Source organism: Narcine bancroftii, chromosome 9 (genome assembly GCF_036971445.1).
Source record: "Narcine bancroftii isolate sNarBan1 chromosome 9, sNarBan1.hap1, whole genome shotgun sequence".
In the NCBI taxonomy this organism is placed as follows: Eukaryota; Metazoa; Chordata; class Chondrichthyes; order Torpediniformes; family Narcinidae; genus Narcine; species Narcine bancroftii.
Genome location: NC_091477.1, coordinates 99,773,315 through 99,791,614, shown reverse-complemented (window position 1 = coordinate 99,791,614; position 18,300 = coordinate 99,773,315). Strand labels below are relative to the sequence as shown.

At 40.4% G+C, this 18,300-nt stretch overlaps 2 long non-coding RNA genes across 4 annotated transcripts in view; one reads left to right on the top strand and one right to left on the bottom strand.

The window, feature by feature from the left end:
- Positions 1-8,921, bottom strand: part of LOC138742508 (uncharacterized) — a 91,843-nt gene extending 82,922 nt beyond the window's left edge. For all 3 annotated transcript variants that reach the window (XR_011344226.1, XR_011344225.1, XR_011344227.1), the window contains exons 1-2: positions 8,746-8,921; positions 1,249-1,348 (exon numbers count right to left, since the gene is read on the bottom strand). This is a non-coding gene — a long non-coding RNA (uncharacterized lncRNA). The remainder of the gene's footprint in view (positions 1-1,248; positions 1,349-8,745) is intronic.
- A 118-nt stretch (positions 8,922-9,039) lies between these two features.
- The window catches only part of LOC138742509 (uncharacterized), a 312,120-nt gene continuing 302,859 nt past the window's right edge, over positions 9,040-18,300 (top strand). Inside the window, exons 1-2 of the long non-coding RNA XR_011344228.1 lie at positions 9,040-9,210; positions 16,799-16,879. This is a non-coding gene — a long non-coding RNA (uncharacterized lncRNA). The remainder of the gene's footprint in view (positions 9,211-16,798; positions 16,880-18,300) is intronic.

Below are 18,300 nucleotides of genomic sequence, written 5' to 3'. Positions count from 1 at the left end.
TTTTATTTGTAAGTGGCTAAATTCACCATGCTCCTTATTAGAATGATGTGCATAAAATCAAGGACTGATTGTGTGACTGTGATTATGCAGTTTATGCTCTGTTTGCTGCAATCATGGCCTGAACTATTGAAGGATTTAAAGGACAATTTGTGTGAAATAACTTGTTTAATGACTGTCTAAATAATATAAACCATGAACATAAAAGAGAATTTGGCCAAAGAGAAGTGAGAATGACACATTTCTACCAAGATATTGAAGTTGTACATTTCTTTGTTTCAAGCATTGTGCCGATTATAAATCAAACTTTATCTCTGAGGTTAGATGTTTTTCAATTTGTTCAGATTAATAGAAAATAGAATAACTAATTTGCTTTAAACAATTCAAATCAAAAAGTAAACTATTTAACAAATTTTTGCCAAAATCATATAGATCCTGGAAATCAAGTGGAAGTACAGGTACTTAGCTGGTAATGCCCTAACTGTGGAACGAGCAACAGAAGAAGCATGCCAGATTGATACTGGAATTGAGAACATTGGCCTAGTTGTTTTGCTTACAATGAGGTCAACAGCAGTCCGATGCATATTCACTCATGGCAATGTAACTTCAGGCAAGGGCAGATCTGTCTTTGAGTTCAAGTATTCCAACATTTACTTTTCAAAGTGCATCACTTAATTGTTAGCATTATAAATATTAGCATCTCACTCCCTGTGTCAACTTTCAAATGATTTGTCCAGTTTACGAAGGAATTAGAGTATTTTTATCACAGAAAATTAATTGTCCATTTCCATTTAAATACTCATAATATAACTGCAGGTATTCAGACTGACAGTAGTATATTTACATAGACATCTTAACTATGTATTTATGTACATATCAGTATTTAAGATCTTACCTCTTTACCTTTACTTCCATGTATATTCCAATGATTCAAATTACATTTCATTAAACTTGGAGCAAAAATGCTCCAAGGCTTGGGCCCAAAGATGAAGAAATGCTTTAACATTATGCCATGTTTTAAGAAGTCTCCGAGGCAGTGGATTTAGTGCACCACACTCACTTCTTTCTGTGTTATGGACAACAAACAACAATGGTCCCAACATAGATCCCTGAGGCACACCACTAGTCACAGGCCTCCAGTCTGAGAAGCAACCATCCACCACCACTCTCTGTTTTCTCTCCCACAGCCAATTTCAAATCCATTTTACAACCTCTCCATGGATACCTCATGTCTTAACCTTCTGAACTAACCTCCCATGTGGGACCTTGTCAAAGGCCTTACTAAAGTCCATGTAGACAGCATCCACAGTCTTTTCTTCATCTACCTTCTTGGTAACTTCCTCGAAAAACTCTACAACATGCCCAAAGTGGTGAGGAGGAGGAGGAAGGAATTAAAGAAGAAATTAGAGGCCTGTGCTTTAAGTACGTGAAATCATGGGCCACTTTAGGAATGCTATATACATAAGTCAAACTAAATTAGTAACAGTTCTATGAAGGAGAAATTGTTGAAGCATTGACATGATGATTTTCCAAACCAATAAAATGAGGGACCATCCTGAGGATGATTAGTGAGAAATAAGAAATAAATAATTAAAAATTTTGTTTGTGTGCTCCTTTTGGAAAGAATGCCCATAATATGGGAATATAGAATTGGCAGTAGCATTAAACACATACTTTACAAAAGATAATACAAAATACCCATGTATATATTATCGAGAAAGGGTGCAAGACGAGGGATGTACTGGAGAAAATCAGATTACTTGAGAAGTAGTATGTGGGAAATTCATGAGGCTAAAATTTGACAACTCCCCCTAAGATGTTATGATCTACATCTCAAAGTATGAAAGGAAATGCCCTGGAAATAGTGGATGCATTGACAGCCATCTTTCAAAATCCTTTAGAATCTGATACTTTCCCCACAGGTTAATAAATCTCATCCCATTTTAATTTTTTTTAATGAAGAAAGAAGATGCAAGGAATTACAGACCAGTAGTGTTAGAATCTGTGAAGCATTAATGGTATTAGACAGCAAAAGCATGAATTTATTAAAGAGAAATCACAGTTAAAAATCTATTGGAGTTCTAGTCAAAGGAATTAGTGAGAATATGTAGATGAGGTGCATTTGGACTTTCAGAAGGTTTTTGACAAAGTTTGTGTAAGGGTTAATGTGCTAAACTAGTGGGATCAGGAAAACTATACTGGCATGGATGTAGAACTGGTTGATGAAAGGAAGTCAAGAATAGATACAAGTTGGTTTTTTTTGGCAAGCTGGGACAAGTGGTCCTCTCAGGGGTCAGAGGATATTGAGAAGGCAGGAAGAAATGTTCAGCCATGATTTTATTGGATGGTGGATAGATCTGAGGACCGAATGGCCCATTCCTGATTTCTCTGTTTCTACTTCATGAAAATTACAGTGTATGTGTGTATCGTACAGTCTGGATCATGTATTAATTTCTTATTTTATTGACTTCAACCTTATCAGGGATGCTTATCAAATAATTTTAACAGTTGGGTACTAATATACAAACATAACATAAACACATTTCCAGGTTTCAAATGCATGGAAGCACAAAACCTCAAAAAAGTCATGAAGTCTTATTGAAAATATAAATATTGTGGAAACCTAAAAGCCTATCAAATAAATTGGCCGGACATAAAGGCACTATAATGCATTTCATTTTGATTAAAATGAAAGCTCCATGGTGTTTGTATTTCTAAGGTGTCCTTCCCATCAACATATCTTGAGGTAATCTACCAATCTGCAGTGAAAGCCAGAATGGTTGCCATGGCTACATAGATATTGACGCCAGGTTATATATTCTTTCATGATGACTTCAAAACCTGGGTCACAATTGATTATATTTTCTTATAAATTAGGTTTGGAACAGACTGGAAATTGTGTAACCTATTTTGGCAGAAAATCAGAATCTAATTTAACAAAGCTCAAAACAAAATATTTTTGCTTTATAAATCCCATGTACAAAAAGGAATCGCAAGAGAATAACAATGATAGCTCAATGGAAGAGCAGTGCTTAGAGCAAACAATTACACATAATGCATCACCACACAATCTCAACAAAAAATAGAGTTGGATTTCCTCTCGTCATTTCTTGAAAGTGAACAAAGGCTGGGTGGTAGGGGATTATTCTCTTTACTTTTTTCACAACAGTTGTTGTTGAAATAAAATATCAAATATACAGTAACATCATGGAAATTCAGCTGGAGCGCTGCGGAGCTTTGAAACATTCTGCTCAGTTCTACCCTGTCATTGTGCCTCTGAAGTGCTTCTGCTGTGTTCCTGCTGACCTGATTTGGATACGTGAGTGAACCCCAATGGCACGGAGGTGCAGGTCGCCTGTAATTGCCTGAAAGTTAATTAGGTCTACAACTATTATATTTTCAACTTCAGATGATATCAACAGAAATGAGGAGACCTCAAGATAGACAGTGTGGCGATATTAAATATCAAAGTGCGTAATACTTATTGAGGTCATTAAATATATTGTGTCCTTGGTGGTCAACAAATGAGCCTCTACCTACCTTCTAGCACAAGATCCATAGATCTGTAAGTTATGACCATTCAAAAGTGCATTCATACTGTTGACGTAAAATGAAACTATCTCTATGTAGGAATAAAACTCAAAGGTCTGCGGATACTGTGATAGAAGTAAAAACACAAAGCTGGAGAAACTCCAACATACCTTGATGAAGGCATCAGCCCGAAATGTTGGTTATGTATTTTTATCTTTACTATATAAAATACACCTTTTGACCAACATTACGTTTTTACTTTTATATCTGAATGTCTCATCCTGTTTGACCATGAGCTCCAAATCCCAACCAAACTGTGATGGCAAACCAATGGTGGAAACAGTGTATGACGTTGTGAGAGAACATTCATCTCTTAAGTTCTATGATGAGCCCTAATTTAAAAAAATGGATTTTTTTTTGCCTTTGCAATCATCTGGTTGACTCTCTGTGCTGCCTTTAGCATCTCAGGACATACATTCAAAGCTCCTTTGGTCCCTCCTCTTCTCTCACTATCATGCAATTTTGCTGCATTTTTCATAATTCCCTGGGGTGCCTCTTGGCTCGTGGAGTTGTCAGTGTAATCATTAAGGCTTTTTTCTATTGTTCAGTTCAGACCAGTTTTCAGCTGGGTGTATGAGAAGTGATCATCGGCAGGAACAGGCCAATTTTTGAAATTCAGGCTTCTGAAAGTAGATAACACTACAAAGTACAAGTTGAAGATGCAACAGAATACACTTCCTTGCCTGGATGAGACGATTGTCAAAAACCTCGATGATTCAGGACCAAACAGTCCATAAGAATATTATCCCCTTCACCAAGTTATACATTAACCTCTTCCACAGCCATGGCTGTAGTATGTGAAATCAACAACAGAATCTCCCAAATTGTGACTTCTGCCATCCAAATGGATAAAGATGCTTGCTAATATGGAAAATTTATCAAACATCATAGCAGCTGGTGTTAGGTCCTAAATCAAAAATATTCTGTGTGCAGTTTCATCTGAAGGATTGCAGTGGCTGGAGAACTACTTGGGGACAAATTGTCTAATGAGTTTATTATTGTGTACATTGTACAATGTTTATAGGCACTGAAATTCTTACATGCTGCAGCTGAACAGGTACTTGGCAGAAACAAACTATAGTACCTTAACTTCTTGAGAAGATTGATATAGACAAGTCTACTGGCCATCATACTGTCAACTTTTGGCAGGAGTTCTTTCGTCACAGTGTGGTACAGTTGTTGCAGAGCATCAGATTGGAGGTCAATCCACAGGACAATAAAAGTGGCAGAGAGGATCACTGGGGTCGCCCTCACTCCCATCGATGGGATTTACCGCGATCATTGCCTAAAGAGGACTTGCAAAATCAGTGAGGATCCCTACTACCTGCACCCAGCATCTTCCAGCTACTCCCATCGGGAAAAAAGATAGAGGAGTATCAGATCCAGAACCACTAGGCTGAGAAATAGGTTCTTCCCACGGGCTGTGAGACTAATGAATGACTGTTGAACTGCTCATACAAACCCTTCATGACTGAATTATTTATTTAACAATAATATTTATTTTAATATTTGTATATGCATACTGCTCATAAGTATCATTTATTTCTCTGTGGTTGTAGGGGAATTTGCTCTGAGGACTGGAGAACCCTTTTTTGTTAGGTTGTACTTGTATAATCAGATGATAAATAAACTTTAACTTAAATTAAACTAATATAAGAGATAATAAGAGATAATGATAATTAGATAATATTCTCAGTTATTATAGAGCAAGAAAAAATGGTGTTCAAATAGTGTTGGTAGACCTTTTTGTGGTGTTGAAGTGGTTCATGATGAATGTATTAAAGGGGAGGTTGAAGAGCCTGATAGCTGTTGGGAAGAAACATAGAACACAAAACAATACAGGACAGGCTCTTTACCACATGATCTGAGACCATGAGATATCGGAGCAGAAATAAGCTATTCAGCCCATTAAGTCTGTCCTGCCATTTAATCATTAGCTGATCCATTTTTCCACTCAGAACCACTAGCCGGCCTTCTTCCCAAAATCTTTGATGCCCTGGCTAATCAAGAACCCACCAATCTCTGCCTTAAATACACCCAATGTCCTAACCTGAACAATTGCCTGTGGCAACGAATTCCACAGATTTATCACCCTCTGGCTAAAGAAATTCCTCTGCATCTGTGATAGAAGTAAACTTTCAATCCTTAAGTTGTGCCCGCTTGTCCTAGACTCTCCCACCATGGGAAACAACCTTTCTGCGTCGACTCTGTCCAAACCTTTCAACATTCAAATGCGATCCCTCCTCATTGTCCTAAATACAAACGAGTATTGCCAAGAGCTGTTAAACCTTCCTCAATGGGACATCCTTGTGAACTTCCTCTGAATCCTCTCCTACATTAGCACACCCTTTTTTAAATGAGGAGCCCAAAACTGTTCACAATACTCCTTGAGGTCTTACCAATGCCTTATAAAGCCTCAACATCTGAACCCTGATCATATATTCTCATCCTCTTGAAATGAATGCCTGCATTATATTTGCCTTCTTCACCACTGCTTCAACAGGCAAGTTTTCCTTCAAGTTATCCTGCATGAGAACTTCCAGGTCCCTTTGCATCTGAGTATTTTCAATTCTCTCCTCATTTAGAAAATAATCTTCCAGTTTATTTTTTTTCTACCACAGTGCATGACCGTAGACTTTCCGATACTGTCCACTTCTCTGCTTATTCTCCTAATCTGTCTGTCCATCTGCAGCCTCCCTGTTTCCTCTTTACCACATGATCTGAGACCACTTACCTGCTCCTCCTATTACCTTTATATCATCTGAAAATTTGGCCACAAAGCCATTCATTCCATTATAATTTAGATTAAACATAAAAAATACAACATAAAAAGAAACAGTCCCAACACTGACTCCAGTGAAACACCACAAGCAATTGGCAATCAACTAGAATATGATCCCTGTATTCTGACTCTCTGCTTTCTGCTAATCAGCCAATGCTCTAACATGTTTCCTGTTATACTATGGGCTCTTATCTTGTTAAGTAGCCTCATGATCATCATATAAACTTACTCCACATTAGTTAAAATCTTCATTCCCTCACAGCCAATTACCTTGCATTTTACTTACATGCATATGCCAATGTAAGAGTCTCTTAAATATCCCTATGTCCCAATTGAAACTGTTCCTGAACCTAGAGGTTCAAGATTTGGTACCTTCTCAAAAGTAGCAGTGAGAAGAGATTGTGACCAGGGTGATAGGGGGCCTTCAAGAAGGCATTGGCTTCAAGAAGGCAGTGTTTGTTATTTTTTAAAGTCTTTTGCATTCCTGGGCATTCAAATTCCAAAACCAGGCTATCAGTCAATATAGTTCCTACATTGCAGTTGTAGAAGATTGATAGAATACTCAACATCATGCCAAATCTCCTCAGGCTACTGAGAAAGTGGAGGCATTGGTGTGCCACCTTCACAGTTACTCAATGTTCTGGCTCAGGAGTGGTCCTTTGATATATGCTTGCCCAGGATGTTTAAGGTTCTATCCTCTTGACCTCTGTTTCATCAGTGTAAAGAGATATGTGGACTGATGGCTTTGCCTTCCTAATATCAATGATAACCTCCTCGGTGACTTAGTTTTGCGACTTTCTGCAGCCTTCCTGGGCACTTGAATTTATGAAACCAGGTTGTGATGTAGGTATACTTTCCACAGTGCATCTGTGGAGGTTTGATAACATACCCAAAGGCATACCAAATCTCCTCAGACTCCTTAGGAAGCAGAAGGATTGGTGTGTCTTTTTCATGGTGGCCTCAATGTGCTGGTTCCAGGAAAGGTCTTCTGAGATATAAACTCTCAGGAACTTGAAGGTTCTGACTCTCTCCACCTCTGTCCTATCATTGCATGCAGGTGTATGTATGGTCCTGTGGCCTCTCCTTCCTAAAATTTATTGCAAGCTCTTTGGTCTTGTGAAGTTGAGAGCAAGATTGTTGTTCTGGAATCACCCAACCAGGTTCTTGATCTTCAACCTGTATTTTAGTTCATAATTTTCAGTTATTCAGCCAACTTCGATTCTATCAAAATATCTGTAGTTTGAGTTAGAGCTGAAGTTGGCTATGTAGTTTTGTGTGTACAACAGGCTGTATTGTTAATCAGTAAATAATACTAGTAGGCTGCTCATTGTATCAGCAAACAGTACTGTACAATTCATGACTGTTGTAATATATTTACTGGTCCTCCTCTGCAGCCTTATCTTAAATACTGAATTTGACATCTAAATTTGATTCTTCTGTTTGCTGTCAGAACTGCTCCAGGATAGGCAATGTTTCTTTATTCTTAGCCATTTGTCCAGACATTGTTACAGAAACCTGATATTTTGAATCCAGCTCAACTTAATGCAAGTGCACATCTCGTCTATTATTTAATTAAGACCATGCACTTATCCTATTCACTAAATTGTTGTTTTTTTTTAAACTTGCAATCTTGAGAATACCAGAATAAACAAATGCTGAATTTCCCATTTTCCAACTGAAATAAAATGTCACTAACTAAGGTTTGCACAATGCTTTGACTCATGATCGTTAGGTAGATGAGAAGTAGAAAACCAGCTCTGGGGATGTTAACTCTCGATTCTGCATTGTTGTTTCCTGTTCTGATCACCTTGGGGATGTCCCTGTCAGCAATTTCAAGAAATAATCTCCAGCAATTAAGGGTGTGATCGAGAGACAATGTTGTTGGGAAAGAGAATATGAAAGCTGGGAATAGGGATCTCCATAGCTTTCACATTGGCTGAGAGGAACACTTCTACATATTCTAGATCATGTATTCCCAACCTTTTACTTTTCACTCACATACCACTTTAAGTATTCCCTAGGCCATAAGTGTTCTGTGATTAGTAAGGGATTGCTTAAGGTGGTACAATAAGTGGGAAGGGAAGGTTGCGAATCACTGCTCTAGACCCAATTGTTACTGAAATATTTTGCTTGAGAAAAATTGTCATTGGCCACTTTCCTTTGGAGAGTTATGAAACTGTGCACATAACAAATTAATTTGGAATGATTAAAACAGTGGTTTTCAAATTTTTTCTTTCCACCCACATACCACCTTAAGGAATCCCTTATTAATCACGGAACGCTTATGGCATAGGGAATACTTAAAGTGGTATGTGAGTGGAGAGAGAAAGGTTGGGAACCACTGTTCTAGATGATAATGGAAAAGAGAAACTCACCTTTCTGGTTTCCTTTTATCTGAAATTGTCCTGGCAGGGAAATTACTTTGTGTTACCATGCATTCAGGCCCTAATTATATAATTTGAGTCACTGTGCTGTGCAGCGAACGAAAGAAAAACCACATGGAATCTGTGAGTGAGCTGAACCAACCAAATTACTTTAATGAAACTCTCCGAGAGCTTATCAGCACGACCCCCATGATCCTTTGTGCCCCTCCCCCCCCAACCAGGTCCATCGTGATGTCACTCCAGTCCGAGCCTGACCATTGTGACGTCAGCCCAGTGCGAGCCTGCACCTCTGTGACTCGATTTGCTTGTGGATCAGTGCAGCCTGCTTCATGACCCCACACCCCCAGAACTGGTGTTCGGAGATATCGAGTCCACAGGTCATAAACAGTTCAACTGTTTGAGAGGCCAACCTCTCTGCCACAGGGCTGGAACAGTTACTAGTTGTTTGAGATCAAGGTGTGTGGGTTGAGGTGGTCAACCGTGAACTTTTCCTGCCTACCCCCAATGACCAAAAGGCATGTAATTTCATTGTGTTGTTACACTTTGGGCCCTTGTATGGGCACTGAAGGGATGTCCAGTGCATACCTCTCCTTACGAAGATTTATTCGCAGGCTTTGAGATCCATCGGGACATAGGATTGAGCTGGTCTGTGGTGTGAGGTTGGGATGGGGGCCAGGGTGCCCACCTTTTTGCGAAGTCACGTTAGCAGCACCGTAAGTATTTCATTCCAGACGCAAGCCGCTGGCATAATCTCTCCCAGGACTGTCAGCAGAACTCCATAGACGAGCTCACTGGAGGACAAGGCCAAATCCTTCTTTGGTACTGGGCAGATGCCAAGGAGCACCAAGGCAGGTTGTCTACCAAATCCAGGCCATGGAGCCATGCCATGAGGGCTGTCTTCAAATGCCGATGGAACTTTTCCATCAGCTGTGAGACTGTTGGTGGTAGGCCACGGTGTGATGTAACTGGGTCCCTAGGAGCTGTGCCAGCACTGCCCATAGACTGGATGTGAACTATGCCCCCTGTCCGCAGGAAGGCCAAAATGGGCTTACCAGTTGGTGATGAGGGCCCTGGTGCAGGATGTCGTGGAAATATTTGAGAGCAGGACAGCTTCTGGGCATCTAGAGAACCTGTCCACCATCGTGAACAGGTACTTGGCACCTTTGGAAACCAGCAGCGGCCTGACAATGTACACGTAGATGCAGTTAAATCGTCTGTGTGTCATTGGAAAAGACTGAAGAGGGGTTTTCAAGTGTCTCTGCACCTTGGATGTCTGACAGCGCAGACAAGTTCTGAATCAGTGGTCGACTGTTTATGCAGGCCATGTCACATGAATCTGTCTGCAACCAGTTGAGTTGTTGTCTGGTGAGAAGGGTGGGCCAACCCATGTAGCGCGTCAAAGATGTGACTCCTCCATGCAGTGGGAACAATGGGCCTAGATCAGCCGGTGAACATGTCACAGACAAATGTGGCTTCAGATGGCCAAAATTGCATGTCTTCCTGCTGTAGCCCCATGACTGCAGTATGGTAGGCTGGTATCTCACCATCCTGCTGCTGGGCCACTGTGAGCACTGTATAATCAATTCTGAGGAACATAGGAAGTAGGAACAGGAGGAGGCCAAAAATGGCCCATTGAGCCTGCTCCGCCATTCAGGGAGTGCACAGACAGGATGGATGTACGGGACAGAGAGTCAGCCATGAGGTTGTTCTTGCCATAAATGTGTTTGATAGCTATTGTGTACACTCTGCTGCTGCCTTGCCAATTATGGTTCTGACACCTTGGCGAAAGCAAAAGTGGCTTGTGATTGGTGAAGACCGTGAAATCCCATCCTTCGAGAAAATAGCAGAAATTGTAGAGGGCTAGCAACTCCCAGTCAAATGTACTATATTTCTGCTCCAAGGGTCGCAGGTGTCGGCTGAAGAAAGTGAACAGTCTCCAGTGTCCTTCAATCAGCTGCTCCAGGATGCCACTGACGGCCGTGATGGATACGTCGACTGTGAGAGTGGTGGGCCCATCAACAAGCGGATGCACTAGAAGGGTGCGTTGGCCAGAGTGTCTTTTGCCTGGTTGAGAGCTGCCGAAGACTCTGAGATTCTGCATCCCAGCTAAGTTCTTTGGTCTGACTGGACAGCTGCTTGAAAAGAGGTTGCATGATCCTGGCAGCTGATGGCAGGAAACAAATGAACACCTCAATGTAGTTGGCTTGGCGAACTTACGAATGGCCTCAACATTTGACGGAAGAGGGACCATGTCAATCGATGCAGTCCCCAAGGAAATCGATGGCCATCAGGCTGAACTGACATTTCACTGGGTTGATAGCTAGGCCATAATCGCTCAGTCACTGGCAGAGCAGATGCATGTGTTAGGTGCTCCTGTCATAAATGACTGGTGATGAGGATGTCATCTAGTTAGATAAAATCAAAATTCAGGCTGCACCTCACCGAGTCCATGAGTCTCTGGAAAGTCTACGCTGCATTTTTGAGGCTGAATGGCATGTGGAGGAATTAAAAAAAGGCCGAACAAAGTGATGAGGGCTGTCTTGGGGACATCCCTGGGGTGCACGGGGATCTGATGGTACCTCCAGACTAGGTTGATTTTTGAGAAGATCCTCACTCTGTGTAAATTGGCTATGAAGTCCTCGACATGGTGAACGGGATTGCGTCATTGAGCCGGTGGTAATCCCCACATCTTTATCCTGCAGAAGACTTTGGCACCATGTGTAGAGGAGAGGCCCATGGGCTATCCAAGCGTCAAACAATTCTCATCTCTTCCATCTTCCTGAATTCTTTCTTGGTGAGTTGCAGCTTATCGGGAAGAAGCCTGCATGCTCGGGCCTGTAGTGGCGGTCCTGTGTGGGGATGGGGTATTGGACACCATGTTTCGGGACCGCGGTGGAGAACTGTGGCATTATAATGGTCGGGAAACCTGCCAGGATTCTGGAAAAATTGTTGCCCGATAAGATTACTGATTCGAGGAGGGGGGCCGGGAACTTGGCCTCTCGAAGGGTGATGGTCTGGAAAGTCCTGGAATTGACCAGACGGCGCTCTTTCAGATCATCCAGGAGGCAGTGGGCTCAAAGAAGTCTGTGCCCAGTGAAGGTTTATGTAAAGCGGCAGGAGCCAACTCAAGCAGGATGGTTGACACCCCGTATGTGCATATGCCGGTAGTGAGGGATGGTCCTGACTTACTAGCATGGGTGTCTTGGTTTAAGGGGAGGCAATACGCTTACCTCTGTCTCGGTGTCCAAGAGGAAATGTCACCCTGACATTTGCCAGTCCCAAAGATAAAGAAGGCTGTCTTGGTGGTCGACAGTTGTAGCCATCAGCGATGGTCAGCCCTGGCATTTGCCAGATGGAAGCAAAGTGGATGGCAGCAGTGGGCTCCAGAACTCTACTTCTCATGGTAGAAACACCACTGCTCCAAGTTTGAGTCTCCATCTGCTGCGGCTGTCACCGGCCTCCTTGGTGGAGTGGGAGAGAGACGAGTCATTGGGCGTGACGCAGCAACTAGGTCAATGGATGCCCTGCCGTATTGCTTGGTGTGCCACAGGACATCCGCACAGGCTGCTAACCTATGGGTTTGCTAAAGTCATTATCTGTGAGGAGTAGGCAGATGTCTTTTGGCATCTGTTCAGGAAATAACTGCTTGAACAGCAAACCGACCCTGTAGCCGTCCATTAACGACAGCATATCATTCATAAGGGCAGACAGTATGCGGTCGCCTGTTCGAAGCTGTAAGGTCCAAAAAGTCGGCAGCTTCAGTGAGACTGCATTCTGTGCACTCGTATCGTTTATTGTGGGGTCCAAAATACCATTTTTGACTGTTGGGGTCACCACTGCAGTTGGTGTGCTGTGCAGCGAGCCAAAGAAAAACCATTGTGCGTTAGCGTAACCAACCAAAAGACTTTACTAGAACTCTCCACGAGCTCATCACCATAACCCTCATGATCCTTTGTGGCCCTACCCCATCTACAGGGACCATTGTGATGTCACCCCAGTCTGAGCCTGACCACTGTGACGTCAGCTCAGTGCGACCCAGTTCGCTTGTGAATCAGTGCACTGCTACACTGTTTTCTGGCAGATGTTCCTCTCTCTGTTTAAAGAGTGGGATCGGAGCAGTAAAGTTCTGTAACTAAACTAAATGTCCTATCAAGAGAGGTTAGATAGTGTGCATGTGCATCTGGAGTTTGGAAGAATAAGGGGTGATGTTATTATAAGGGGGCTTGACAGGATGTGAGACTCAAGAACAAGGAGATGTTATTTAATAAGGGAGTGGACATCTTAAACTGAGGTGGTAGAAATTTCTTCTTTCAAGGTAGTTGAATCACTGAAATTCCATGCTCCCAAAGCGAGATCATGAGATAAATTAAAGGTGAAGACCGATAAATATGTGACACAATAAATTGGGCATCGTAGAGAAATGTCAGGGAATTGAAGCCAACAATCATCCATGATCATATTGGGCGGTGGGGCTGGCTTGAGGAGCCTTGTGGGCCTAATCCCACTCCTAGTTTCATGTGATCCTGTGTTAAATTTCCCTTCATCTAATTCTTGCCCGCAGTCTTAATATTTACACAAATACTTTGAATAATTTTTATATAAGAAGCTGTGCTTGAATAAATGAATATATTTGGTTGATACAATTGTTTTAAATAATCCAGTTCAAGGGGAAAAAAAAATCTTAAAATTGTTTTTTAAAAATATATGATAAATGTGATAGTGTTAATAGCAGAACAATGCAGGGAGGGTATCATCTGAAATGTTTTTTGAAGGGGGACATTAGCCATTTTGAAGCTCAGATGCTCTGACAGTTTTGTAGGCAATGTTCTGACATCCATCACTCTAATAGATAATCAAAATTGTATTCAAAGGAAGTTTAAATAATATTTTAATTGATTCTTTCTCAGCTGAAGAATTACTTAACCAAAGCTATCAAAGCTTTCAAAATTTTCTCCTTGGGTCTATTTTGACACCCATCAATAGGGGAAGGAAAGAAAGGTGGCTTTTCACTTTTACCAGAGGAAATTAGGGCTCCCAGAGTTAATATCTGTCTGTGTATCAAACAAATGGTTGTTTACATTTTCAATAAAATGCAGCTTTGTCACATTTTTAAAATCCATGGAGTTTTTTAATTTACTGGCTCATGTCGAAAAATCAAGTCTCAAAGAATTCTGAAAATTGCAATGAATTATTCTGCTGTCATTCACTTTTCACTCTCATTGGTTCTTATAATCCCAGTAAATTAACCAATCATCTGTCTCATAATAACAGCCATCGAAAGCATGTGACATGCACGTGAAACTGCTTCTAGCTTCCAATAAGCAATTAATATTTCTTTAAAAACACATTCAACGGAAGACAATTTCTGGACTGATTTCTTACTTGTGATTAACATCCTACTCTAAAGGCTTACAGGTGGAGTCACTGAAAGTTCAACCAAAATCTCGACATTTAAAAGACATGTGGTCCTGATTGCTGGCACCGTAGCAGCATTGTGTTAACCACTACACTAACCGTGCCGCCTTGCGTAATGATGTTCTGATAATGATATTCAAATTTATGTCAAATCACCAATTACCACTTCGATCCTTCCCAGCAGCCCCTGCCCTCCATTTTGAAGCTTGCTCTTTCCCATTTGAATCTGGAGAAAGGCTTCTCTCTCTACAACAAAATAATATGCTATTTTTAATTATTGCTTATGTAATCCAAGAGTTACAATACATTTGACCCATGTGAACTCAGAGGTAGTCTGCATGAAGCACTTCACATAAACTTAAGACAGATTAAATAGCACTTACTCCAGCAGTTAGATAGCTATAATAAATTCCAGGGAAACAGTGTGTTTATTAGGTTATCATAATACATGTCAACAATGTAAGACAATATACATATCATGGAATCAGGCCCTTCAGCCCAACTTGTCCATGTCAACCATTCTCATCCAAATTGCCCATGTTAGGCCCTGGAAATCTTTCCTATTTAGGTATCTATCTGAATGTATTTTAAACATTTACAATTGATCCCGCCTCTACCACTTCCTCTGCAAGCTCATTCCAAATACCTACCACCCTTTATATGAAAAAGGTACCCCTCAGGTCCTCTCCAAATCTTATTTATCCCATGCTCAAATTTTTAGATTTCCTTATTATAGGAAAAAAAGATGATGACAGTTCACCTTATCTATTCCCATCATGATTTTATAAACATTCAGAAGATCTCCCCTTAGCTTCCTATATTCCAGGAGGTAAAGTCCTAAGCTATTTGGCCTCTTTGTCATTTAAACCCACCAGTCCAGGTAACGTAATTGTGAATCCTTTCTGCACCCTTTCCTCTAACTAGGTGACCAGGACTGCACATAATAATCCCTGTATAGTCTCACTAATGATTTATCCAGCTTGTTCATGTCCTTTGTTCCACTTTCCAAGTTCATCCAGATCATGTTATAACCTTAGATAAGATTCTTCACCGATCACTATTTCAACAATCTTGGTCTCATCTGCAAACTTCCTAACCATGCTAACTACATTGTTATCCAAGTCATTAATGCAGATAACAATCAACAGTAAACCTAGCACCAAACCTGCAGCACACCACTGAGTAACAATCCTCTACTTCTCTGACCTCAGCCATCTTCTCGCTCACCTCTACAATAAACTCAGCCAAATTTATGAGACATGATTTCTCGCACGTAAAGCCATGCTGACTTTCCCGAATCAGTTCTTGCTTTCCAAATACTTTTTCAAGTATATCCTGTCTCTCAGAATCCCATATTTAAATATTTGAATTTTTTGATTGTATTGATAATAGGTAAATCAGTAGTTGTATTCATAACAATATACTGGATCACATACAAGATCATAAACCAAAGGAGCAGAAATAAACTATTCAGCCTTTTGAGCCTGCCCCACCATTTATTCATGAGTGGATCCATTTTCCCACTCAGCCTGACTGCCCGGCCTTCTCCACATAATTTTTGATGCCCTGACTAAACAAGAACCTGTCAATCTCTGCCTTAAATGCACACAACGCCTTGGCCCCCGCAACTGCCTGTGACAACACATTCCATGGATCTACCACTCTCTGGCTGAAGAAATTCTCTGTTCTAAACAGATGCTCTTTAATCCTGAAATTGTGCCCTCTTGTCCTTAGACTCTCCCACTATGGAGAGTCTACATCTACTCTGTCCGTGCCATTCAGCATTCAAAATGTTAAAATATCTGAAAGAAGTGAAAATAAAACTGTAAATCTGAAACAAGAGTTTACCAGACATGTATTGTGGACCTTTATATTTCTGTAAAAAAAAAATAGAGAAACGCAGCTTGGAAGGATTAGTGCTTGAGGTATTTAGGTATCCAAGATACTGAGAGGAATTGACAGAGTAAATTTTAAGATGTCCCTTTAGCTGTACGTTCTTGAACAAAAGGAGATAATCTCATATTAAGGAGTTAACTGTTCAGAACCTAAATGAGAAGAATTTTGTTATTGCAAGTGCTGTAAATCTTTGGTATTCTCTAATTCAGGAGTGAAATCAATATTTTTTTCAATCTAAATAAATAGGGATCAGAAAGGACTTTGAATTTAAATAGCAGAGCAGATGCATTGCTGCTGCTTCAATTGCTAATGTTCTCAAGTTCTTAAGATACAAGCTAAAATGAAGAATTTTAATTTGCTCAATTGGTGGAGAAAATGCTATGAAATGGAAGCACCTCTATTTCAAGCCCTGGTCAGCACCATTCTGTGATTTTAATGCCAGAACATAGGCTGACCTCATTTGGAAAATAAGCAGGAATAAGTAAAAGGAACATATTACCAAGAAAGATTTGGAAAAGAATAGAATATAACCTCAATGTTCGTAAAGGAGACTTGATTTTAAGAGTGACCTGGGATACATCTTGGGCAAAGCAAGAAACCTGATCCTAAAAGATAGATCAGAAAATTCACAAACCAGCAGCTCTACACTCTTTATATAATTCAAAACTTTATTTTGTCTGGATCACTCGCTACAATTGAACTGATGTGGATCGTCTCGTGCTAACTCAATTAGATATGCTAGAACAGTGACCTGCTACTCTCACATTGACATGAGGAACAGTTAACATCGTCCATCAACAAACATACTCATTCTGTAAGTGACAGCTTATTTGGATCCATAACTTGTGAGATATCTTTGGGCATGGAATGCTTGTGAATAACTCTGATAATCTCTAGAACTCATTCAGTGAATAATGCATATCTTTAAAACTTCTGATAGGTTGTTAGGAATGCAAATGCTGTATGAGCAGAGCGCTTCAAGCTTTTTCACAGCTAATAGACTCAGTTCAAAATATGTACTTTCATGAAATTGTTAACATTGTTCATTCAAGCATTCTGTATATGATTTCTTGGTCTGTTTTTCAAACTCTATTTTCTTTGAAGCTCGTGGTACAAAACGCTTAGCAGCAGAATTTCTGTCAAATGGTTAGATTTGTCCCAGAAAACTAAAGTAGTTCAGCAAAAGTATTATGGTCTTTCCTCAAAGCAAAGAAGTTATTGAGAGAAGCACCTGGTTTGTTACCTATGACTTAGTAGAAGTTAAAGGGAAGTAACAGTAATGAAATGGGAGCTAATTTGAAGATATTTCCATCTGCGTATCCCATGCAAGAGACGTCACAATAAAGGAAAACATTGCTGCCAAAAATTCCTTCCAATTTAGTCATACTGCTATTGGCTCTTGGAAGAAAATCTTCAGTTGCGATTAATGTTGGTGTTATAGCTGGGTCTCTGGTTTTATTGCTATTTCATAGTATTACATGCTCATATTTCATTTAGTGTGACTGTCGCTTTAAGGGTTTAATGCAGGCTGCAAACATTCACAGTTGTGGTGAGATTGAACGGCACCATTAAGTACAAATATAAGCAAAGTTAATAGTCTGAAAGAAGAGAAAGAACAATTGTTGTTTATCCAGGAAAACAGATGGGACACTTACAGAGTCACGTGACTGAGACATTCAAAGAAACATGATTTTGATTATTGACCAGCCATCTGATGAACACAGAGGTGGAGTGACTTTGTGTGAAATGGACCATTTGGTTGATTCTCCCTGTTAGGGGAATTATTGAGCCACTGTGACCAAAGGAAAGGACACTTTGATTGGGTAAAGGAAGCAGGAAAATTCTGCATCAAATTGCGACCATTGTGATGGCTATTTCGATTGACCCGTGGAAACATCATGAAAGTCACATGTTTCATTTTCCCAACACAAGGAACAGGGGAGTTGTGACAACTATTCGTCCAAAAGGATATTTCTCAGCAAGAAACTCGACAGGGATTCATGATTTTTCAGCAGTCCAAACATTGTCTTTCCCACCTTCTTTGTAATTACTTCTGGGCATCAGTTTAAAAATCTGCATTTCAACACAGGATTTCTAAGACTGAACTCTGCACTGACTTTACAGAATGGTGCCTAAGCTGTACACACACACACACACACACACACAGAGTTGGAGATTAAGTTAATTAAGGTGTTATACTATTAGTAATTGTTAATAAATATATTGTTCTAAAAG